The following is a 25,399-nucleotide window of genomic DNA, read 5'->3' as shown; positions in this document are numbered from 1 at the left end:
TCTGCAGACTTCGGAGTTGGGGAACAAAGTTCGAGTTTCAGCGTCTGCTCAACATGCTGTGATTCTGGGCAAATCATTTAATCTCCCTGTGTCTACCATAAATGAATGTGTCCTTGAATGGTGCTCATGAAAACCACTGGTGTTGATGATTAAGTGCCGGGGCTGAGCATCGGAAACTACCGGCTCAAATTAGGCACTGAATACACTCGTTGGAGCCTCAGTGATTTAACCAACAAGGAAACATGACATGTTCTGCACGGGAGCTTCTATTACATAAAAAGTGTTTGTTGATGGAATGCCGGTTTGTTCCTGAATTTAAAGTACTCCGTGGACCTTTGCAGGTCATTCAGTTTTCATGTTGTGCAGCCAAAAACCTGGAAACAGTCAGAGCACAATCCAGCCCGAATAATGCACAAAAGAAATAAAATAAGATATTTGTCCAAAGTCAACAGTCTGTTCCGTTAAGCTTGGTGGTAGTATTCATCACTGAATTCTGGCAGCGTAAACATCCTCGGTGGGTTTCCAAACGCGGAACTAGCCCTATCGAATTTCAGATCACTGGAGGCGGAGTGCTTAGATGGACGAAACTTTATATGTTATGGTTATTTCTCATATGAGATCATCAGAGATCGAGGTGCGACATTCCAAGGCACATTATTCATAAGTGTTACTTTTCACTTTGTTGAAACAAAATGTGAAGCCAACAACATAGAGGATCGTTTTACAGCAAACAACAGCTGCCTGGCCAAGTTAGACTATTTCTAAGTCTAGTATTATTAGAAGTGGAGGTCCTGCTTGACAGACAACGTGATGTATCTTACTTCCGTCTTCCCACCCCTTGTTTATTTTTGTTAGGTAATCAGTTCCGGCTTTAGCGTTGGTGGCGCCTAGTGCGACAATCTTTGTTGACACCCCCAAATGACTACTTTCTTTACTGAATCCCTCACGACCACCATCCCATGGTGGCCATGATTACTTTTTAGCCCCACGCTCACATTTATTTTATAGCGCTCCTCATCCAAATGTAGGGTGTCAGAGCACTGTACATCACAAACATGATTTACAGAGACAGTGAGTAATACAAGTGTGGAAATCAATGTATCAGAAAAATTACTTAAGACAATGAGGGCTACATGATGTATGAGTCATGTCATCAATGCAGGTAGGAATTATTTATTTAGGGGTTTATTCATGAAAGGCCAGTGTCAGTTTTGCACCACGTAAAGTGGTACATGTGTGATGCAGGGTTCCCATAAAGATTTATGCAACCACGCAAAGCCACCCTGCACGGCTTTGTGTGGCCTCATACATTATGAGTAAGGAGACGCAGTGCAAATCGCAGTGTTGCCCTACTGTGTGTCATGAAGGAGTTACATGGGTATTGCAGTGGGTTTTCCAATGCAATACCCAAGTAACTCTAACAGTAGAATTTTACGATGCCCCAGGTTTACAAAGCGATGTAAACCTGGGGAAGCGTAAAATCTGTACGTTAATTTCTCCTTGTTCTTTCCTCTTTCCGTGTGTTGCATTCTGCAGCACACTTGGGAAGACGAAAATGCATCGTAGGATTGTTTTGGAGCAGAAAGGTGCCCCCTCCTGCACAAAAACAATCCTACCTGCAAAGAAGGCATGCTTGTACCATGGTGCAAGGGTGCCTACGTTGACGCTAGGCTGCGAAAACAGCACCAGCGCATGCAGAAAGGACAGGAATGCAACGTATTGCTTAAATACGGTGCATTTCTGCCCTTTCACTTTGGTGTGTGGCGTAGTTATCTACGTTGCTGCACTGCATTGTATGAAAAGGGTAGAGCACAACAAATCCATATCAATTATGATTTGGTGCTGTTTCTTTTTTCCCTAGTGCTGGCTTACCTGAGGCTGCATTGCCAGCGAAAACACCTGTGAACTACATGGCAATGGTGTGTATGTAATGCCAACCATAGATGTTATGCTGTAAATGTAGCCTTTGCATCTTTTTACTGAAAATGAACCCTTCCAGTACAAAATTGTAGGTTTTGACAAGTTGAACACTTTACCACTTTGTATCTGTGCTGTACAGTTATGCCTGCCTCGATGGGGTGTAAGGTTTTGATGAAAATCCCTTTATACAAATATTAGTAGATAGGAATTAGCAGCAAAATCTATGGATGGTCACATGTGAACCACCATGTAACACCCAAGGTAAGTCTCCTTGACATAAAGTAGAGAATAGAGCTACTTTGAGTTACTTTGGGGTGACTTCCCAACACAATTTCAGGATATGTGTTGGAAGTAAATGGCAAAACACCACTTTTCTCAGGCTTACATCACTTTTGTAATGCAAATTCAGTACATAGTGTTCGTAAGTCTGCCCCACAGACTCAGGATTTAACCCCTTGTGTGCCACGCCCTTTCCCCGCCCTGTGCCGGCCGTTGCATTAGCGGGCGGGGTTCATGACGAGCTGGACTCATCATGGGCACAGCGCAACCGCGGCCCATGACGAGTCCAGCTCATCATGGGCACAGAAGGGGTTAAAACATAGCACTGTGATTTTTTGTTTACACTAATAAAAATGTATTATTACCCAAAGGAACTCTTTTTAGCAACCTTGGAACAGCAATCAATCAATCAATCAATCAAAGTATTTGTAAAGCGCGCTACTCACCCGGAGGGTCTCAAGGCGCTAGGGAAGGGGGGGTCCGCTACTGCTCGAACAGCCAGGTCTTGAGATGCTTCCTGAAGGAGAGGTGGTCTTGGGTGAGGCGGAGGTGGATGGGGAGGGAGTTCCATGTCTTGGCTGCCAGGTAGGAGAACAATCTTCCTCCCATGGTGGCTCTTCGAATGCGTGGAACGGCGGCGAGGGCGTGGCTGGAAGATCGTAGCTGGCGGGTGGGAGTATAGAAGGTCAGGCGGTTGTCGAGGTACCTGGGGCCCAGGTTGTGGAGGGCTTTGTGTGCATGGGTGAGCAGTCGGAACGTTATTCTCTTGCTGACGGGGAGCCAGTGAAGGTCTTTCAGGTGTCCGGAGATGTGGCTGTGTCGGGATATGTCTAGAATGAGTCGTGCGGAGGCGTTCTGGGTGCGTTGTAGTCTTTTCTGTAGTTTGGCTGTGGTTCCGGTGTAGAGGGTGTTGCCGTAGTCCAAACGGCTGGTGACGAGTGCCTGGGTTACCGTCTTCCTGGTTTCGGTGGGGATCCATCTGAAGATCTTTCGGAGCATGCGTAGGATGTTGAAGCATGATGATGAGACGGCGTTGACTTGTCTGGTCATCGAGAGGGAGGAGTCCAGGATGAAGCCCAGGTTGCGTGCATGGTCTGTTGGTTTGGGTGCGCTGCCCAGGGTGGGGGGGCCACCAGGAATCGTCCCAAGCAGAGGGTGATGGTCCGAGGATGAGGACTTCCATCTTGTCGGAGTTCAGTTTCAGGCGGCTGTTTGTCATCCATTCGGCTACGTCTTTCATCCCTTCGTGTAGGTTGGTTCTGGCGGTGGCTGGGTCATTGGTGAGGGAGAGGATCAGCTGGGTGTCGTCGGCGTAGGAGATGATGTTGAGGTTGTGTCAGCGTGCGATGGCTGCGAGGGGGCTCATGTAGACATTGAAGAGGGTGGGCTGAGTGATGATCCTTGTGGTACGCCGCAGATGACTTCGGTGGCCTCGGATCTGAACGGGGGGAGGCGAACTCTCTGGGTTCTTCCGGCGAGGAATGAGATGATCCACTCCAGGGCCTTCTCTTGGATTCCGATGTTGCGGAGGCGCTGCACCAGGGTGCGGTGGCAGACAGTATCGAATGCTGTTTCCCCGTTGTCGAGCATGGTTCGGATGTCATCAGTGGCTGCAATGAGGGCGGTCTCGGTGCTGTGGTTGGCTCTGAAACCGGACTGCGAGTGGTCGAGGGATCCGTTCGTCTCGAGGAAGGTGGCAAGCTGTCTGTTGATGGTCTTCTCGATGACTTTGGCAGGGAACGGGAGGAGCGAGATGGGGCGGTAGTTCTTGAGGTTGGTGGGGTCTGCTGATGGTTTCTTCAGGAGGGCGCTGAGTTCGGCATGCTTCCAGCTCTCCGGGAAGGTGGCAGTGTTGAAGGAGCAGTTGATGATGTCCCGGAGTTGGGGTGCGATGACGGAGTCGGCCTTGTTGAAGATGTGGTGGGGGCATGGGTCGGTTGGTGATCCGGAGTGGATAGTGTTCATCGTGCGGATGGTGTCTTCGGTGCTGACCGAGGTCCAGGTGCAGAGGGTGGTGGTGGGGGGCGTTGGTTCGGCGGTTGGGTGCGTGGGCTGTGCGCTGAAGCTGTTGTGTATGTCGACGATCTTGCGGTGAAAGAACGAGGCCAGTGAGTCGCAGAGGTCTTGTGAGGGAGTGATGTCGTTGTTTTCGGCGCTGGGGTTGGAGAGCTCTTTGACGATGTTGAAAAGTTCCTTGCTGTTGTGTGCGTTGTTGTCCAGTCGTTCCTTGAATGCTGTCCTCTTGGTGGTGTGGATCAGCTGGTGGTGTTTGCGGGCGGCTTGCTTGAGGGTGTTCATGTTGTCTGTAGTCGGGTTTTTTCGCCAGGCTTTCTCGAGGGTGCGGCAGTTCTTCTTGGAGTTCTTGAGGTCGTCGTTTAACCAAGGGGCTGTCTTGCCTTTGGTCCTGTTGGGATGGTTTTTCAGGGGTGCGAGGTCGTTGGCGCAGTTGGTGATCCACTGTGAGAGGTTGTTGGCTGCTTGGTTGGGGTCCGTTGAGCTGGCGGGAGGGTTCTGGCTCAGTGCTGTGGAGAGCTGGTCGGAGGTGATCTTGTTCCAGCTCCTGCGGGGAGCCTGTTGCTGGTGGTGGTGAGTCGTGGTTCTTCTGAAGCTGAAGTGGATGCAGCTGTGGTCTGTCCAGTGGAGTCCGGTAGCGTGGCTGAAGGAAATGTGCTTGCTGGAAGAGAAGACTGGGTCAAGCGTGTGTCCGGCGCAATGTGTGGGGGTGTTCACCAGTTGCTTGAGTCCGAGGTTGGCGAGGTTGTCCAGTAGGGTGGTGGTGTTGTTGTCGCTGTTGTTCTCCAGGTGGAAGTTGAGATCTCCTAGGAGGATGTAGTCAGCGGAGGGGAGGGCGTGTGGGCTGATGAAGTCAGCGATGTCTTCACTGAATTGTGTGCGGGGTCCTGGGGGTCTGTAGATGAGTGTGCCTCTGAGAGTGGTCTTGGGGTCGGTGTGAATCTGGAAGTGAAGATGTTCGGCGGCTGTGAGGGTGTTGTCGGAGTTGGTCGTGATGCGGATGGTGTTCTTGTGGACGATGGCGATGCCTCCTCCAGTCTGGTTGATGCGGTCCCTCCGGGTGATCTTGTATCTGTCCGGGATGGCGATGGCGATGTCGGGTGCTGAGGAGGCTTTCATCCATGTTTCCGTGAGGAAGGCTACGTCTGGAGATGTGGTGTCGAGCAGGTTCCAGAGTTCTACGGCGTGCTTGTGGACGGAGCGGGTGTTGAGCAGGATGCACTTAAGATGGTTGCTGCTGGTGCTTGGCTTGGCGGGTGTCGTACGGGTCCGGATGCAGGAGAATTTGCAGGACTGGCAGGTGAAGGGTCCGTGGGTGCGTCTTGGGGCTGCACGGCAGCAGTCTGGGATACGGCCAGTGTTGAGTGCGATGAGGGCAGCGACGTCGTAGGTCTGGCAGGTGGGCTGGCATCTGCGGGGGCCAGAGGGTCCGGCGCTGGGCGTGGGCCAGGCGCGGACGGGCGCAGATGGGCTTGCCTTAGGCGCGCCTTCGGTGCACCAGCGGCGCACCCGCTGCGCGCGGCCTCCATATGAGTGGGAGAGGGAGGGAGGAGCAGCTGGGAGGTGGGAGCAGGGCGGCCAATAGGGTGAGAGTGGGCGGAGCTACGGGACGCGGTGGCGGGAATCGGGCAGTGAGGGACGGGAACAGAAGAAAGGGAGCACTACTGGGCAAAAATAGAGGTAAAACGAGGGCACAAGGAGGCACAAAGGGGGTACAAGTCACAAGAGAAGGCAGGCAGGCAGGCACTCACACGGGTACAAAAAGAGAAGGGGGGCACTGGCACTCGGCAGGCAGTCGGTCATGAGCAGCTGCAGTGGCAAGCGTCACACAGGGGGCTGCGTGGCGGTGAGGGGAGCGACCTGCCTGGTGAACAGGGTCAAAGGTCGCTCAGCAACAGCAAAGGAGTGAAAAAAGTAACACACGTCTAAATCTATGCCCTGCAGTTTGTGTGCATCACATTGATGCCAGTCCATAGTCCACTGAGCTACATTTGAAGGGTAATATCATAAGAACTGCAAGTAATAGAGTGATCTCTGTGACAAAGCAGTAACCCACTGAGCTACCTACAAAAAATACAAATCTGCTATCAGCATAATACACGTTGCAGCAGGAGAATTAAATCTCTGAGCTACTTTATCAGGGTTTACAACTGTCTGTGGACAAATCACAGCTCTCTCCATAGAGTGAATTAACCAACATAGTTGTCATGCTGTTATTATTCACTGAAACATGCTGAGCACAGAAAGATCTCTGCAGGCTGTTCTTATTTCGCATCAGCCTGCCATGCAAACAGGAATAGGTCATTTTGTGAGCGAAGCCACCATTCTAAACGTAGTGAGTGAGCTCAACCACTGCAATGTGAAGGTTCTCCTCCTAAGAACATTTTTTTTAAAGAGTTAAATTTGTGTCTTTTATAAAACATTTTCCATAATATACTACAAATTTCTACCAATATTTTTCCCTACCTCCTTCTTCCTTCTGCGCCTTCTTTGCACTATTTCTCTCTTCTTCCTCTCCTCCCTCCTAGTTACCCCTTCGAAACAGAAAAGTGTGGCCAGGCTTAGAAAGGAGGAAATTGGAAAGAGACACATCAGATATTACAAAAATAGAGTGTAAACAGCAAATCAGCATTTCGTGAGTCATCAGAGGAGTCTCCTATTCTATCCTCTACTACATTTTCAGTATCACAGTACTCACTGAGCTACATTAACATCTTCCGGGGGAACCTGCTTGTGGTATAGATGAAGAAGAAGAATATTTATTGTATTTAGTTATTTAAAACCATTACAACAGTACAAAATGAATGTCATTGATACCAAGAAATTATTTACAACTAAATGTATCACTGTTCATTAGGTGCTTCCCTGATGTTACACCATTCTGAGTTCCATTTGCTGACTTTTAAAAATTTTATATTCTTTATATATATATTTTCTTTTTGTAAATTATCATTCACGGTCACAATTGTGATGTAAAATAGCTCTAAAAACAGCACATTTTTAAAACCATCAATAATTAATTTCTCCCAGAGGTTACTATTATAATGCGGACGTTTGCTACAGATTATAGGAACAGGTTGTAGTCCTGCAACCCTATGTTTGAAATGTCCTTAAATAGATTTACTCCCCTACAAGCAAGTGCAGCTGAACATCCACTTATCCAGATGATAACGGCTTGCCAGCATGAACATATTCCCATGTTCCTAAATAATGATTTCAAAAGAATTTTCCTTTGTGCCAAGGGTACAGGACAGACACATAGTAAATGCATGAATGTTTCGTTCTTATATCCGCATAATCTACAAGACAGATTCCGTGGCTGTTTTTTCCAGGATGGGACAAAATCTTTAGATAACATGCTTGTGATATAGCAGTGTGAAATTCTATGGCATGAGGCGAGCTGCCTCACTAAAATGCTGAATTTACAGTTGAGTTTAAATAATAAATGATAAGTCATAAGCCCTCTGTGCAAGTTATGCATAATGGACAACTCTCCAGTCTCCAGGAACACAGCTGTAATTTGTGGCTATTAAATGTTGAGTGTTTCTATATGTTTTATAATCTGTTATAAATCTAACTGATGTTTTTCATTTCTATCATCGGGAACTCAAGTAAAGCAAATGATTTTCCCAGAATCCCACAGTCCAGCCAGGAATTAAGCTAGGATTCCTGAATTAGTGTCCCATAAATAGTCAGGAGCGTGCTAGATTTTCAGACTATTTATTATGTAAATGAATGTCATTTAGATGCATTTTATGTATTCTTTTGTGGAAATCATGAAAATCTGGCACGGTCCCAACTCGCCTGGAAGTAGGACCTAAAATGAACACTCTTGATCTAGCTGTAAGAGAACTGTATTATGCCACGGTGAATGTGCCATTCACGGTGCATACACATTTTAAAGGAAATGTGTTTTTAGCTAATAGAAGTTTGTGATGTGCTTGTAGGCTCATTTACTCTGCTTAATTATATTGTTATTAGAACCCTTTATACAACATTCACAATTACTGTACGTAATTTTGAGCAAAAAAGATACACTTTTTAAAAAGATTTTAGAAGTCCTTTAATGTGCTTTGAATGACAACGTTATCAAGTGCTTGGGCATAGAAGCTGTAAAATATTTGTTTACCCATGTAAAAGAAAGTAAAATTCTTGGAACTACTTCTGCAATGCCCAATTCCATAATGTTGACTGTAAATTATAGTGTATAGACTGAGTTGCAGGACATCATTGTGCCACCAAACATTGGGCCCAATTCACAAAAGTAATCTTAGACAAATTCCTAACTTTATGACTTTCGGTATTCACAAAAGGGATTTAGTAGTAGTAAAGTTAGGATTCCTAACTTTACTACTACTAAACTGAGACACAATCCTAACTTTACGACTTTTGGTATTCACAAAAGGGCTTTAGTAGTAATAAAGTTAGGATTCCTAACTTTACTACTACTAAACTGAGACACAATCCTAACTTTATGACTTTCGGTATTCACAAAAGGGCTTTAGTAGTAGTAAAGTTAGGATTCCTAACTTTACTGCTGCTAAATGCCTTTTCTGAATACCGAAAGTCGTAAAGTTAGGATTTTGTCTCACATTACTTTTGTGAATCGAGCCCATTATCACTAATTTATATTTATAGACATTCCTGGTGCACCTCTATTATGTGCAAAGGCATCCAATTCTAGTGGTACAATAGTTGGTTGTGTCAATTTCGTCCATATGTATGGCCCTGTAGATGGTTGTTCTAGGTCTCTAGACGTGTCCATGGATTGCAGGGACCCTCCATGTTCTCACGTTTATGATGCACAGAGTTTTGTTTTGCAAAGAATACTCCCAGAGAGTGAGTCATGTCCAAGCCAAGCCTCTGAATTTGTGTGGTCATCTAACTCTGAAACATTATTGTAAGCAACTAACTTCTATTCTAGGAGCGACTGAGAAAACACAAGAGGTGCACCCTACGGAGGATTCATCTTAGCTACTTGCCAGGTTTGGTGGAGCAAAGAATGTCCTCTATAGCATGGACAAACTGGTGTCCTTCTTACAGAGTGTATCCTATTAAAACAGCATGAGAGAGGCTTTGTATTGTGACAACAGCAGTGAACAGACACAGATGGGACATTTTTTTAGTAGAGCATCCATCAATATTTTGGGGCAGTAACATTTGTGTTGATCTAAGCCCATATGTGGTGTAGGGCCTCACTGATACAGCCACAACTTTGCTATTTAAAATTGTAATTGAAAGTATTAATCTCACAGTACCACCTTGGGTGACTTGAAACTTTCACAAAACATACAGTGACATCACAAGAAGTGACATGTGTCCATTTGCTGGATACATATATTTCCACTACATATACAGTCTATCTAGGGTAACATATTGGAACATGTGAGCTTTTGTGGGCTAGTGATCTCCAGATGCTAATATTCATTGTCACATGAATATTAACTGTTGTAAATTACAAATTGGGGTACTATGTGGCACACATATGTTAAATGAAAACCTTTGGGCTGGGGACATCAGTGTTAGTCATAACAAGGGTGAGTGTTGTGTGTGGACAATATACACATTAGACATTTGGACACGCACACATGCAACATACATGTATGAGAAGTACATTGTTTAGCTTCCATGTTATCAAATGTCATTGAAGATTACAGGTAGTTGCCAGTACAAAACCACTTATACAGTACAATCTACTTGTGTATGTTGAGGGAGACTTACCATGCTCCCTGAAATATCTCGCCTCAGTGGACAGTTCACATGCCACCACAGACAGGCAAACACCAATGAAGGTGGTGGCAGGTGGCAAATGGTTGACAACCGATGGTCTAGAACTGGGACAGTGACAGACGAAAAGTGAATGACTGTGAGCATGTTTTTATGCGCAATTTTCAATGGCTGACTAATACAACGTCAATAGGCACACCGGGTGCTTGTGAGAAGCATCTGTCTTTGGCTTGTAATTAGGCCTAAGATTTCTGACATATACCTGACTGGGAGATGAGCTGAGCTGTTCTGCTGCACAGAGGCTTGTAGCAATAAAGGGAATGTTTGGCAATGTCTGCATTTAGTGCCTTTTGTGGATGTGTAACCAAGGACATATTTTGATATGTAGGAGTCAACAGGTGCATGCCTTTAAGTTCTGTTTCTTGTGTCTGGCATGTCTCCTGTGTGTTAACATGGTGACACTTATAGAGAATTCGATATATCGTTAAAAGTAGTGATATGTCCAAATTATCTGGTCTGGCAATGGTGGTCTCAAGAACTGTCAGGATGCATGGCTGAGAGGATATGTATATTGAACTTGCTGAGACAGAGCCATGATCCGAGTCCACCAAGCACAGCTCTTCCGCCTGCATCTTGGACAACTGGTCTTTCACACTTTTTCTCTCATCCCGCCATTTTTTTAAATATGTGTTCTACTGCTTTAATGCATTCATCTCAATGATATCTTACAATGTTGCCATCATCTCCACTCCCTGAGGGTGTGTGGAGGCAGACCTGGCACTTCACCTTTGAAGTCAATTACATATGTCACCACAATGTCTGACTCTCCTTCTCAGTAAAGTTTCTCTTCCCTTTTAGTGGGATGATCTGCATCTTGTTGGATTTGGCATAAATCTTCTTCCAAAACAAGCGCAAAGGTAAGAAGGTAGCACACTAATAATGGTCTGAATTAGGTGCTTTATATTGGATGGGTGCCTGGTGTGAGTGATGCAGGTAAGGTTTTAACTGTTTCCTATTTTTGTTTCCTATTTTCATGCAATGTATGTATCACTGTATACTCATTTATTTGCATATGCTAGGTTACAAATTGCAAGACATATGACCCTTAACGTACTTGTAGTAACATTACAATTGTAATTTCAGGTATAAGTCTATCCTTTACCTCAAATGCATGTTTGCAATGGGGCATGAAGAGTATCTTTTCTAGTGAGTGAAAGGATAGTTCCTCTTTTTTTTATTAATTGCATTCTGCATAAACAGATGCACAATGGAAGGTGAACAACTACATATACTCATGCGTGAACTCTGATAAGTCCTTTGTGAATTGGGCCCACTGCCCTTTCTTTCTATTTTCTTATTTTCTCAGTTCTAAACAAACATCTGTAAACTGAAATAGTTACAAAAATGGAAAATTACCTCTCCAAAGCCAGCCACAATCAAACACGGGGTGTTTCAATGCTATAGTCAATGTCACTCCTGTTTCAACCTTTACGTAAAGCCCCTAGCCTCCACCTGAACCACACTAACATTTCCTATCACATCTATTCTGATGGCATTCACTGATATCTTAAAGTTATATTACCCAAATCAATATTGTGGCAAACGTTTTGAATGATATTCAAGGCTGAATGCCCCAGCATGACCTAAAGTTAAACCCTATGAAAATGGAGTTCCTCCTATTAGCCTCACCAAACTCCCTCACCCCAATTTAAACCTAGCTAAATTTAGTTTATGCACTGAGTTGTAACACATTAATAGTTGAATCTGCGAAAGGCTCTTTTCCAGGCACAGACACATAAGTTTGTGTCTCACGCTAAGAAAAATCCTAACAGCCTCTGACTCATTGCTGGAGCATGAACACACATCTGTGCCGCATCAGGTAGATAGGTCATGTTTTTCTTTCCTATGAAGAACTCCAATAAGCATTTGTATCCTTTCTAGGGCGCAGACACACAGATCCATCTCCTCCCAAGGAGACCGATGCCAGTTGGATTTTTTCTTATCCTACAAAAATCCAGTAGGCATCTGGGCTTTTGCTGGGGCTCAGAATTGTGTGCTGCACACATGTATAGTATTTGTAGTTTGTTCAGAAGGCTATGATAGCCCAAGTCACTTGATAATGGAAACTCTAATGAGAATACATTTATTTTTAATATAAATGAGGTATGTTTGAATTGCCCTCACAAATCTGATTTTAGGAGTGTGGTTTTACTTGAAAGATTCAGAATTGTGACTTACCCATTATGCTTGGCAAATCTGAACATGTTTTTGTAAAAAGTGCTTTTGCAGAGACTGATTTGCAATTGAAAGATAAAAGAAGGGCATGCAATCAAAAAAAGCAAGCATAATATAGTCCTGCATTTAGCCAGAACCTACATAATACTACCAAGGTCCTCCATTTCTGAAAACTGTGCACCTAGTGCAGTCCCCGGGCCTGTAGTGTGTGTGAACAACACTACTTAATAAAATGTCATCACAAATCAAACTTTTGTTAGAAAAAAGAATCCCCTTAATGGGAAATTGTGGAATTTCTGATGAAGAGCAAAAGTCCACCACCCAGTGCCCCCACACATCTACTAAGAAAAACAGTACTTTAAAAGAGGGCCATATCATGATAGACAGGAACAGGCCAACATTTGTACCATGTGAAGTTGCTATACTGTCAGTATACTGTTCTTGGGGTCTTCACATGATTTATGTTTAGGCTTATCATTTTTCTGAGTAATAGGACCACATATCCAGTAGATGTACCCTTTTTTATCAAAAGTGACAGAAGGTTGGATATCCAGAATGTTGTTATTCGGCTGAAGTCCTGGAGTTATCTGTCACAGAACAGTAAAGAAACTGTGATTTTATCCTCCTTTAGTTTGACATTTTCAAAGCTATTATGGGTAATCAAACAAGCTGGGATTCATACAATCCATATCACCCTAGGTCGTAGTTTTTAGAAATGTATTGGGTTTGATAGATTGCCCTGAGTGACTGACTTCCGACCTAGGATCCATATCAGCCAATTTGAGCTGGTTTCTGCCATCATGGACTCTTTATATTCTCCCAAATGCAGAAATACCAGTGTCAAAAAAATTAAGCCTCAATGTTTATGCCTCTTCTTTTTTCAGCCCTGCCTCAGCCCAGTCTTGAACATGGATGATGGTGTGAGGCATCATTATAATGACATCAACACTGCCCTTCCATCCCGAGGCCAAGAGCGCACCTATTCCTGCCTGCTTGGGTTTGCCATGAAGCCATGGGGAAATTACTTAAACAACCTTCATAGCAAGCTGTCTGCAGAGCCCACCAGAAGCGATGAACGCCTGCTGATGAGTCCTGTGATTTTTGAGCCCCCCCCTCCTGCCTACAGCCATTGGTACTTCAGGTCTGACTGTCCGGCTCCAACCCACCACACCAGGATATAATTCTCATCCGGTTGGGCAAGTGTCACTACTTGTAATGCAAGGGAAGTCTGTTTTGAGCACCTACACAAAAGCCTACTTCAAGAGTAGGTTTCAGGCAAACATCTGTGATTCATAAACAATGCATCTCTCCAGTCCACACTCCAATGCCTAACCAAGCCAGTGTACTTGCTTGCCCCTGTGCTCTTCATACAGATGCAGACTCCACTGCCAGTGCACTGTGTGACGTTGCTGCACAGAAGGCGACACGATGACACATGGTACAATGCAGAGGATATGATGTCTTCTTAGGCACAGTGTGGTTATCATTTCGCAGTGAGAGTCACAGTACCTCATTTGCTTCTGCATGAGTAATATGCGGCAATGTAGGCAGCCTAGTGGCTCAAAAGGTGCAATGTAGGTAAGGCAGTTCTTGGGGTCATCAACAGGCTGCAGTATGGGTAACGCGCTACAGTGCAGTTGATATGGAGCCTCCTAAAATGCTGTGACGTTGCCATGGTCCAGTATGCATGAAATAGAGGCATATATAGTGCAGTGCATCTAACATGCTGCAGTGCGGGTGACACAGCCTTTTAAGGTGCCCTGTGGGTGAAGAGTAATCAAGGGATACCCTGAGCAAATTATGCAATGTAAAATGGAGGGATTTGTGAAGAAAAGGCTTTTAAACATTAATAGATATCCTCAGTGGCATAATGCAAAATGAAGTGCTCCCCAGCAGAATATGATGAGGGCTCCAAGCCTCACATAACTCATAGATACCTATTGGCTTAGAGCTTAAGGGTGCCCACTTGAATAATTTGGCGCCCTCTGGAGGCGTAGGTGCCCTGTGCATTGTAGGGACTACAGGGACTTTCATTGGATCCCTGGTTACCCTATGTGTGTGAATGGGGGTAGTTGCAATACTGACGGCCCTGGTGCATTTACACAAGGTCTGCTGTTTCTCTATACCACCATAACCGCTTGAACAGTCAGAAATGACAGCAAATGGATTCTCGGCCAACACTGATTTTTACATCTTTCAAGTGTGCACCACCACTTACACCACATTATGCCATATTTATTCACAACATGGCATACTAGCACTTTTACATATTTATCTTTTTCTATATTCTTTTTTGTGCACTTTTATTTTGGGCCTTAAGTCCAATATTCATTTTGCACTTAAAAAGTAAAGGAAATTCATGGTAGTTTCCTGTGACACTTTATTTGCTATTTTTTTGTTATATGTACTTCTCTCCGCCCAGTTCACGGTTTACCTCACTCCCTGCAGACTATTTGATGCCAATTATATGTATATCCTTTCCTTTGAAGATTGGCGTGTCTATGCACCAGACCTCACTTCCCATCAACTGACTACTTACTGCCTGTTAGGCTGTCAGAAAAGAACAGAGAGCTCTGTCGAACAGCACATGTGGATGAAAGGAAAAGTACATCCAGGTACATTACATGCCAGTCAAATCAGCATTTACTCTTTAACTCTCGGAAAACATCAAACAGTACGCTTCCAAAAGCTTTCTTTTGATTCTTATTTCCAAGAACGGCGCTTGATCGTGCTCATGTCTGTATTTGTTCGATTATTCTCGGTAGTCCGGGCATTTTAGGGAAACTCTGTTTCATCTTGGCAGTACACGTTTTCAGACTGTGTTTTGTGCATTCCAAAACATGTGGTTTGGTACTTTGCAGAAAATGTTGGCAAGGTCAGTGTTACAAATATTTTATCCACTTGTCATTGCACACCAGCATCTCAAAGGCTTGTTCTAAATAAACGTTTCTTAAAACTGCAAGTACTGCAAAGAATATGAATACTGCGTCTGAATATATATATATATATATATTCACTGAAAAAACCATAGGTTTCACACATGTTATAGTTAGCGGAAATTTTACTGATAAAAAACCAGTGAAATTCCCCCGTTATAGTTAGTGCAGGCAACTATAACTCACGCGACCGCAATCCTCTGCTGATGCTAATACTGTATTTAGACACTTATTTGCCCATGTCTTCTTCCATACATTTTTAGCTATACATATATTACAAATATTTTTTTTTCATAAAGACACATATGTCATCAGCAGAAGATTGCGGTCGCGTGAGTTATAGTTGCCTGCACTAACTATAACGGGGGAATTTCACTGGTTTTTTATCAGTAAAATTTCCGCTAACTATAACATGTGTGAAACCTATGGTTTTTTCAGTGAATTTGCAAGGTTTTTTAAATGCTAATTCCTAACTATAACGTGTGTGAAACCTATGGTTTTTTCAGTGAATTTGTACGGTTTTTTAAATGCTAAGTTACTTTACGCCATTCGTGGCGTGCGCGCCCACTTAACGCAGTTCGTTCCGTGCGCACACGGTGCGCTTCGCGCACCGTGCGCGCACAGTAAGCACACGGTGCGCTTCGCGCACCGCGCGCCCACTTTACGCAGTTAGTGCCGTGCACGCACGGTTGGCACGCGGTGCGTTACGCGCACCGCGTGCCCACGTTACGCTAGATGGGCCATGTACGCACGATGCGCTTCGCGCACCGTGCGCACATGGAGGACATATGATGCACTTTGTTTTGAAAGGTAATATTTTAATTTTTCGTAATTTTTATAAGCCATGCACAAATGGTGCCCTTCGGGCACCATTTGCACACGGGGTGGAGAGAGTGTGGATAATTTTTTCTTTTATTATTTTTGTTTAAAATATTGTGGTTTTTCACATCTATGATAAGCCCTGCGCATTTGGTGGCCTGCGGCCACCAAAAGCACAGAGGGAGGGTAGAGTGTGGATAGTGTTTTTTTTATTACATTGTTTATGGTACGCGTACGGTAAGCGTAATCGGCGAAATTAGCGAAAAAATAAAAATTCAATTTTTGGCCTTGGGGGGTCTTTGGGGACTCCCTCATCATGGCTATGTGTGTGGGAGCTGTCTAAACAGCCCCATTACATGTTTAGTGGTTTTATTTAACAACCTAACTCTCAGTGCGAGAGAGAAAATGGCGGCCGCCGCTTCCTGGTTTCGGCCGATTCGAATGTTTACTAAGATCTAAGAGCCAATCAGAATCGCGCTCGCGCACGCCACCGTACGCGTACGGTAAGCTTACGGTAAGCGTACCGTAAGATGGCTCAGATATATATATTGATTTAAAGGCTATTTTCTCAAAATCTACTGAACAGATTTACACCAAACCTACAAAAGGCACTTCCTTGACCTGAGGACTACCTCTCTGCCAAATTTCTAGTAATTCTGTTCAGCCGTTCGGGCTGTAGCCCTGTCTAAAGGTCCTATGGAAAAATGCATGGGAAAAACGCGTTTTGGGACCCCCCTTTTATCTCAGCCCCCGCTTGACGAATCCCCCCGAGACTTTCAGGGTAAGAGCGGAGCGTAGCGCCCCACCTATTTTGAGAAATTCGCGAGGATTCGTCGACCGGCGCCAAAGTTATTTCAAATAGAATGTTGCGGTTTTCCTATGGAAAAGGGGTCCTAACTATAACTACCTACTGGCGACCGCCAGTAGGTAATATATATATATATATATATATATATATATATATATATATATATATATATATATATATTCACACCAAGAGTTGCCCCCAAGATGAAGCCACAACACAACGTGCTATTCCATAGCTCCTTGGATTTATTTGGCCAGGTAACAGCACACAAATGAGCCAAACGCGTTTCGGGCGTTACGACGCCCTTGATCACTGGCAATGGAGACCCCATTCAAGCAGTCCACCTGAGCACCTTTTATGTCCCGCCCATGTGGGCGTGTGCCGCGGGAATTCTGGTCTGTGTAGTCTGCTTGTAAATACAACCCCAGTGGGCAATGCGGGCTCCCAATTAAAATGAACAGTCTTACCCCAGTGGGTATGTGTTGTATGAGGCCACGCTGTTCCGGTAGTGCCTCTTCATCTTCTGCACTACGGACCTGTGAATTTATAGCGGCATGCTCAGCCGCGATGAGGCCCCACTGCGTATTTGCAGGTCCGTAGTGCAGAAGATGAAGAGGCACTACCGGAACAGCGTGTCCACTCCAAGGAGGATGTTACCTGCATTTGGCCTCATACAACACATACCCACTGGGGTAAGACTGTTCATTTTAATTGGGGGCCCGCATTGCCCACTGGGGTTGTATTTACAAGCAGACTACACAGACCAGAATTCCCGCGGCACACGCCCACATGGGCGGGACATAAAAGGTGCTCAGGTGGACTGCTTGAATGGGGTCTCCATTGCCAGTGATCAAGGGCGTCGTAACGCCCGAAACGCATTTGGCTCATTTGTGTGCTGTTACCTGGCCAAATAAATCCAAGGAGTTATGGAATAGCACGTTGTGTTGTGGCTTCATCTTGGGGGCAACTCTTGGTGTGAATTTATAGCTGCATGCTCAGCCGCGATGAGGCCCCACTGCGTATTTGCAGGTCCGTAGTGCAGAAGATGAAGAGGCACTACCGGAACAGCGTGTCCACTCCAAGGAGGATGTTACCTGCATTTGGCCTCATACAACACATACCCACTGGGGTAAGACTGTTCATTTTAATTGGGGGCCCGCATTGCCCACTGGGGTTGTATTTACAAGCAGACTACACAGACCAGAATTCCCGCGGCACACGCCCACATGGGCGGGACATAAAAGGTGCTCAGGTGGACTGCTTGAATGGGGTCTCCATTGCCAGTGATCAAGGGTGTCGTAACGCCCGAAACGCGTTTGGCTCATTTGTGTGCTGTCACCTGGCCAAATAAATCCAAGGAGTTATGGAATAGCACGTTGTGTTGTGGCTTCATCTTGGGGGCAACTCTTGGTGTGAATTTATAGCGGCATGCTCAGCCGCGATGAGGCCCCACTGCGTATTTGCAGGTCCATAGTGCAGAAGATGAAGAGGCACTACCGGAACAGCGTGTCCACTCCAAGGAGGATGTTACCTGCATTTGGCCTCATACAACACATACCCACTGGGGTAAGACTGTTCATTTTAATTGGGGGCCCGCATTGCCCACTGGGGTTGTATTTACAAGCAGACTACACAGACCAGAATTCCCGCGGCACACGCCCACATGGGCGGGACATAAAAGGTGCTCAGGTGGACTGCTTGAATGGGGTCTCCATTGCCAGTGATCAAGGGCGTCGTAACGCCCGAAACGCGTTTGGCTCATTTGTGTGCTGTTACCTGGCCAAATAAATCCAAGGAGTTATGGAATAGCACGTTGTGTTGTGGCTTCATCTTGGGGGCAACTCTTGGTGTGAATTTATAGCTGCATGCTCAGCCGCGATGAGGCCCCACTGCGTATTTGCAGGTCCGTAGTGCAGAAGATGAAGAGGCACTACCGGAACAGCGTGTCCACTCCAAGGAGGATGTTACCTGCATTTGGCCTCATACAACACATACCCACTGGGGTAAGACTGTTCATTTTAATTGGGGGCCCGCATTGCCCACTGGGGTTGTATTTACAAGCAGACTACACAGACCAGAATTCCCGCGGCACACGCCCACATGGGCGGGACATAAAAGGTGCTCAGGTGGACTGCTTGAATGGGGTCTCCATTGCCAGTGATCAAGGGCGTCGTAACGCCCGAAACGCGTTTGGCTCATTTGTGTGCTGTCACCTGGCCAAATAAATCCAAGGAGTTATGGAATAGCACGTTGTGTTGTGGCTTCATCTTGGGGGCAACTCTTGGTGTGAATTTATAGCGGCATGCTCAGCCGCGATGAGGCCCCACTGCGTATTTGCAGGTCCGTAGTGCAGAAGATGAAGAGGCACTACCGGAACAGCGTGTCCACTCCAAGGAGGATGTTACCTGCATTTGGCCTCATACAACACATACCCACTGGGGTAAGACTGTTCATTTTAATTGGGGGCCCGCATTGCCCACTGGGGTTGTATTTACAAGCAGACTACACAGACCAGAATTCCCGCGGCACACGCCCACATGGGCGGGACATAAAAGGTGCTCAGGTGGACTGCTTGAATGGGGTCTCCATTGCCAGTGATCAAGGGCGTCGTAACGCCCGAAACGCGTTTGGCTCATTTGTGTGCTGTTACCTGGCCAAATAAATCCAAGGAGTTATGGAATAGCACGTTGTGTTGTGGCTTCATCTTGGGGGCAACTCTTGGTGTGAATTTATAGCGGCATGCTCAGCCGCGATGAGGCCCCACTGCGTATTTGCAGGTCCGTAGTGCAGAAGATGAAGAGGCACTACCGGAACAGCGTGTCCACTCCAAGGAGGATGTTACCTGCATTTGGCCTCATACAACACATACCCACTGGGGTAAGACTGTTCATTTTAATTGGGGGCCCGCATTGCCCACTGGGGTTGTATTTACAAGCAGACTACACAGACCAGAATTCCCGCGGCACACGCCCACATGGGCGGGACATAAAAGGTGCTCAGGTGGACTGCTTGAATGGGGTCTCCATTGCCAGTGATCAAGGGCGTCGTAACGCCCGAAACGCGTTTGGCTCATTTGTGTGCTGTTACCTGGCCAAATAAATCCAAGGAGTTATGGAATAGCACGTTGTGTTGTGGCTTCATCTTGGGGGCAACTCTTGGTGTGAATTTATAGCGGCATGCTCAGCCGCGATGAGGCCCCACTGCGTATTTGCAGGTCCGTAGTGCAGAAGATGAAGAGGCACTACCGGAACAGCGTGTCCACTCCAAGGAGGATGTTACCTGCATTTGGCCTCATACAACACATACCCACTGGGGTAAGACTGTTCATTTTAATTGGGGGCCCGCATTGCCCACTGGGGTTGTATTTACAAGCAGACTACACAGACCAGAATTCCCGCGGCACACGCCCACATGGGCGGGACATAAAAGGTGCTCAGGTGGACTGCTTGAATGGGGTATCTATTGCCAGTGATCAAGGGCGTCGTAACGCCCGAAACGCGTTTGGCTCATTTGTGTGCTGTTACCTGGCCAAATAAATCCAAGGAGTTATGGAATAGCACGTTGTGTTGTGGCTTCATCTTGGGGGCAACTCTTGGTGTGAATATATATATATATATATATATATATATGGCCTAATTCATGAGGTTTTACAATAGGGCAGCGCCGCCGTATGGTAAACGAAAAGGGCAGGAGTGTGCCATATCTATGAGATACGGCGCATTCCTGTCCTTTTCCCCTGCTTCGGAGCACAATGGGCTGCTGTGCGCTAACGCAGGCACGCTTACACCATGGTGCAAAGGTACCTGCGTGGAGTGGATGATTGTTTTTTGGAGTGGATGATTGTTTTTGTGAAGGAAGGGAAACCTTCCTGCACAAAAACAATCACAAGGTGCTTTTCCTTTTTCTATGTTTGTTGCAGAATGCAGTTAAAGTGGACAATATTTATGAGGCAGCATTAAGCCAAAAAAGTGGCTTAGTGCTGCCTCGTACATATGAGGCAGATCCCTGTGCCATGGAACGTCATGAAAAGTGACGTTCCGGCAGTGCAAAGGGCCTCATAAATAAGGCCCATAGTGTTTTGTGTTTTTTTGAGAATTTGCATTTTCATTACTTCAGTTCTAGTCCATGGAAAACCTGCTACTCCCCTATGAAATATCATTTTAAACAGAAGCATTTTCTACCTTGTGGTTCTACTGATTAGTGAATCTGTATTGCCTGCAATAATACCCTATTAACCCAAACCTGGGGTGACCTGAAGTCCCAGTTTTGACGCGACGAACCAAGCTTTTCACCATCTGTCCTGGTGAATTTTAGTACATTTATCCCATGTCCCAAATTTGAGAGAGGGTTGACTAAATAGAATTTTTTTCATTCCATAATTATTTATAAGCCATTTTCAGAAAGCAATTAAATTAACACAAATTTGGCTATGTGGAAAAGTTGCATTTAATTCCTCTTTGTAGTATTTATGTTTTAATTTTTGGTAAGTGCGGTTAATAAAGTCATACTGTAGTCAGGGGTCAGTGAAAAATCGTAGTCCTACTTCTATGTTGTTGGAATGTACCAGATTTGGTTTTTCAAATCTGGTCACTCTCAAGCCTCTCTCACTCAGCCATGTCTAAAACTAGCTGTTGAATATGGAGGCAATTTCCCTTGTCCCTAGAAATTGTCATAGGACTATATCTCCCAGCTACCCTAAAGCCAGTCCTTGTGATTGCGTCAAAGGAATGTGGAGGGAAAATAGTTCCTTACATTTTCAAAGATAGAAATGTATAGACAATGTGAAGGTTTAATCTTTAACGTGGTTAATATGTAAGCAGATTTCATATTTCTGGTTTACTTTTGAGAATGATCTTTATTTGCGTATATTGTTGTTCTTGTTTCTGAGTTAAAAAAAATTGGCATTAAAATTAGGCCTAGCTCGTTCAACTCCACTCCGACTAAATAAATGACTGCAGTTCAATCTTATTATTTATACTAATGTACACCCAGTGATGCTATCAAACTTTGACCTTGTTACAAATGAAGATGTGCACAACAATTATTCTGCTGAAATCCTAGTACTAGCTTGTTTACCACATAAGAAAGTTCTGTTGCTGCCACAGAAAAGACCTTGTCTAACACCCAATCCTTAGGTGATGCCATTTCAGAAACTTAAGAAGTATCTGCCTACCACAGACACAAGAAGAGACTGCTGGGCATATTCTCAAGGAGCTATCGCCGAGTTAACGGCACTTTACTGCAGCCAAAGTTGCGATAAATGTATCGCCCCATTCACAAGCTGGTGTAAACAGCCCACAGCACCAGTTTACCTGCGATAGCAGTCGCAAAAAACATCGCCACAGATGACCCCCGCAACTATTGCTAATGAGATGCAGAGTAGGCGTTCCCGTGCGAAAAGCCGCGACAACACCACTCCTCAACATTCTCAGCGACCAGCCACATCGGTGATAAGAACACAAAACAGGCAATATGGCGCGTTAGCACCAGGAAACTAACACCTGCTCAGACCTGGTGCAAAGTTAGACGACAGCCTGCACCACAAAGGGAGCCCAGCCCAGAGCTACACCTGAAGGGCAACAGATGCCATGGAGCCACTGATCATGCGGCCCAGACACCCAAGAGGGCCACAACTCCCACCGCCACCACCCCCAGGACCCCAACCCCCCCCCCCCCGGAACCCCCTTCCCTGGACCACCACAGAGGCAGTGTAGACAATGACAGCGAAACCCCAGGAAACGCACCAGCCTCACGGACCCAATACCTGACAATGTCATTGCCCACTACAGGCTCAAAAGGACAACCATCCTGCATCCTGACCATCATCGCCCAACAGGCCGACGGCACCAACACAGCGGACAACCAACATCACACCACACACAAAGCTGCTGGCCGTGCTGCACCTCTTGAATCTGGTACCCCCCAAACAACACCCACCAGAGTCGGAGGAGTCTCACAGCCAGCCACATCCAAGTCCCTCACACCTCTCCTGGATGCATTCATCAGTCTGGTAGCCCAGTATCTATACGTCCACCACAATGCGCAGGATCCGCTGGAGACCAAGCAATGACCATACTCCATAGCTGGATGCACGCACGTGTCGGGGGCAATCCACAGCACACATGTCCTACCTGTGCCCCCTGGTGACACAGCAACCAATCACCGCAACAGAAAGCACACGTCTCACATCAATGCGCAGGCAACATCCAAACACCGTGGAATCTCCAACAATGTCGTCACCAAATACCCAGCCAGTGTGCATGATTCCTTTATCCTTCGACAGTCCATCATCAACCAGCGCTCCCAGGATGGTACCAAGGGAAATGCACAGCCCCTTGGCAAGTACCAAATGAACACCCCACACACCTCAACTCCACAACCATGCAACTCACAACTCTGGCAATGCACACATCACAAAATCACAACCAACATGCAAAACAACATGTCCACCCACCAGACACGACAGAACAACTTACAATGGTAACCTGGCCAAGCCGTGAACATGAGCCATCAACGGCATGGCACCTCAGCCACACAATAGCGGAATGTGGGGAAAGTTGGGTACCAGGCATGTGTGAAGGAGGCAGGAGAACCATGACTGGGAAAGTACACAATGCCAATTGTGGCGGAGATGTGCTGGACAGACTGCAGTATGCAGAACACACCCATAACCATGGCAACATACACCGCTGGTGTATGGATTGTAGTGGTCAATTGATGCAACCATGTCACCCCAGCCAGTGGAGGAGTTCGCGGAAATGTTGCCTGTAACGTCCCCCTGTAAGGGTGAGCGGAGTGGGATGACCCGGCGTATGCCAAGCCTGCGTAGGGGTGTGAATAAAAAGCATGTAGCCTGGGTGTGGTCCTCCTCCGGAATGCCCAACGTCTCTTCCAGGGCAGTGCCTCTCACCCCGCCATGAGACTGACGCCGTCCTCGTGGGTAGAGTTGCCCTGCGATCCTGTGCACATGCCGTACCCCGGCACCGTCAGGCCCAACCCAGCGCAGCCAGGCCACACTGATCACCTGCCGAGGAGGGCCCACCACGTGCTGGCGCAAGCTCGAAGCCCGAGGCCCGTGATCTTGTGGTAAATATTTCATTACCGGTACTATTTTTTATGCGGTAAGGTCTAGTAAGAATAACTCAGTAAATATAAGAGGCAGAATCCGTGGTATTAGAGGTTCTAAAAGGCTTTATTCCTCTACAAAGGAAATACAATTCGAATTGCAGGCTTCACACTCCATCACCATGAGGGTTCAGGAAGGAAGGCGATACATTATTGACAAGTAATGGTATTTATATGGAAAGCATTACATTAAGACAGATGCAAGAGGCGTAACAGCTGATAATACAGATATAATACACATACGTAATGAAAAAAGGCGTAAACATAGGTGTAACCAAATACGTCATTAAACATGATGTCACAAGTGGGTGGATCCATGAGAGAATCCTGCAATGTCAGCAGAAATACTTGGCAGAGATGCGCGCGCAGCCGCATGACGTGTGATTGACGTGCAACTAGAGGGTGAAGGGGACTTGACATTTAGCTCTACATGTGGAGACAGAAGTCTGGGGGGTCATGTCAACCTAATCCCAAATCATATCTGATATCTTATGTTTAAAGAACTGTATTATCCAAAAGGAAAAGTCTCTCGGACGGAATCTATTCTATACTGACTGTTAGTGCGTGTACAAGCGTCTAAGTGTCTACATGAGATGCGAGGGGGCAGGAATCTTCCATGGTAACAGGGGCTATGAATTACTTGCATGAGGACAGTGAGGCCTGACCCTTTGCACGGTAGCTGGAAGAATGTTTACCTAAACTACTAGACAGGAATGCATCGGATGAGGAGCGGAGCAGATAATCTTGAAGGTGAAATACAGTTTTTGGCAGGCAACAGGCTGGATTAGGCACCGTTAGCCGCGCAGGGAGTAGGACAAAGTTCATGGATACAGATGCATGCTCGGACTGGAGCTTTCAGAGGCAGAAGGCAGGAAAAGGCTTGATGGCAGAATTCAGGGCCTACTCGCCTGAATCTGTGAAATGTGGAAAGTGAACCTCATAAAGTCGGTGGCCTTTCATACCTAGGAATGGGATATCTGACCCATTCATGGTGGATCTGATAGAGGACATGTTGACTGTGGACGCACATGTATTTGCGTCTTGCAAAACTGGAACTGGAGGGAACATACATGTACTTATAGCATGCACATGGAGCCGTTGGGGTCTACGATAGGGGACATAACTGATCACAAAATTCATATTTCCTCATTCCCTCCTTGTCCCCTACGGACCCTCAGGAGATATCAATCTTCATCAATCCATCGATCTGTTCATATAGCATCATTTGTTCTTCTTTCTTCTTCCGGGATTTTGAACGAAAACTTGGAGGTGGGACACACGATGTGGCACACAGGCCACAAATCGCTGGCCCACATTGTAGACATAAGCAGCAACTGAATAGTATGAGAAAGCCAATACCTAGGAAGGATAGGATCCTCCATCCCCAGGCTGACAACATGCTCCAGAACCAACCGGACCAAGTCCAGGTGCCTGGGCTCTGGTGTATCTGGCTTATAATCTTATGAAGGCGGGTTATGGCTTTATATACTGACGGTGAATTTTCTGGTATGAAAATGCAGCAACTTGATCCGATGAC

The 25,399-nt window shown here is 46.0% G+C and overlaps 1 protein-coding gene across 3 annotated transcripts in view; it reads right to left on the bottom strand.

Annotated features, from left to right (window-relative positions):
• The window catches only part of CCDC102B (coiled-coil domain containing 102B), a 408,868-nt gene that overhangs the window by 241,854 nt on the left and 141,615 nt on the right, over window positions 1-25,399 (bottom strand). Inside the window, exon 2 of one of the 3 annotated variants that reach the window (XM_085604165.1) lies at window positions 6,679-6,772. The exons of 1 other annotated variant lie outside the window; for it this stretch is intronic. The gene's annotated coding sequence lies outside the window, so the exon portion shown is untranslated. The remainder of the gene's footprint in view (window positions 1-6,678; window positions 6,773-25,399) is intronic. One more of the 3 variants, XM_085604167.1, reaches the window with a different exon arrangement.

Source organism: Triturus cristatus, chromosome 5_1, assembly GCF_964204655.1.
Source record: "Triturus cristatus chromosome 5_1, aTriCri1.1, whole genome shotgun sequence".
NCBI lineage: Eukaryota > Metazoa > Chordata > Amphibia > Caudata > Salamandridae > Triturus > Triturus cristatus.
This window is presented reverse-complemented; position numbering and strand designations above follow the sequence as displayed.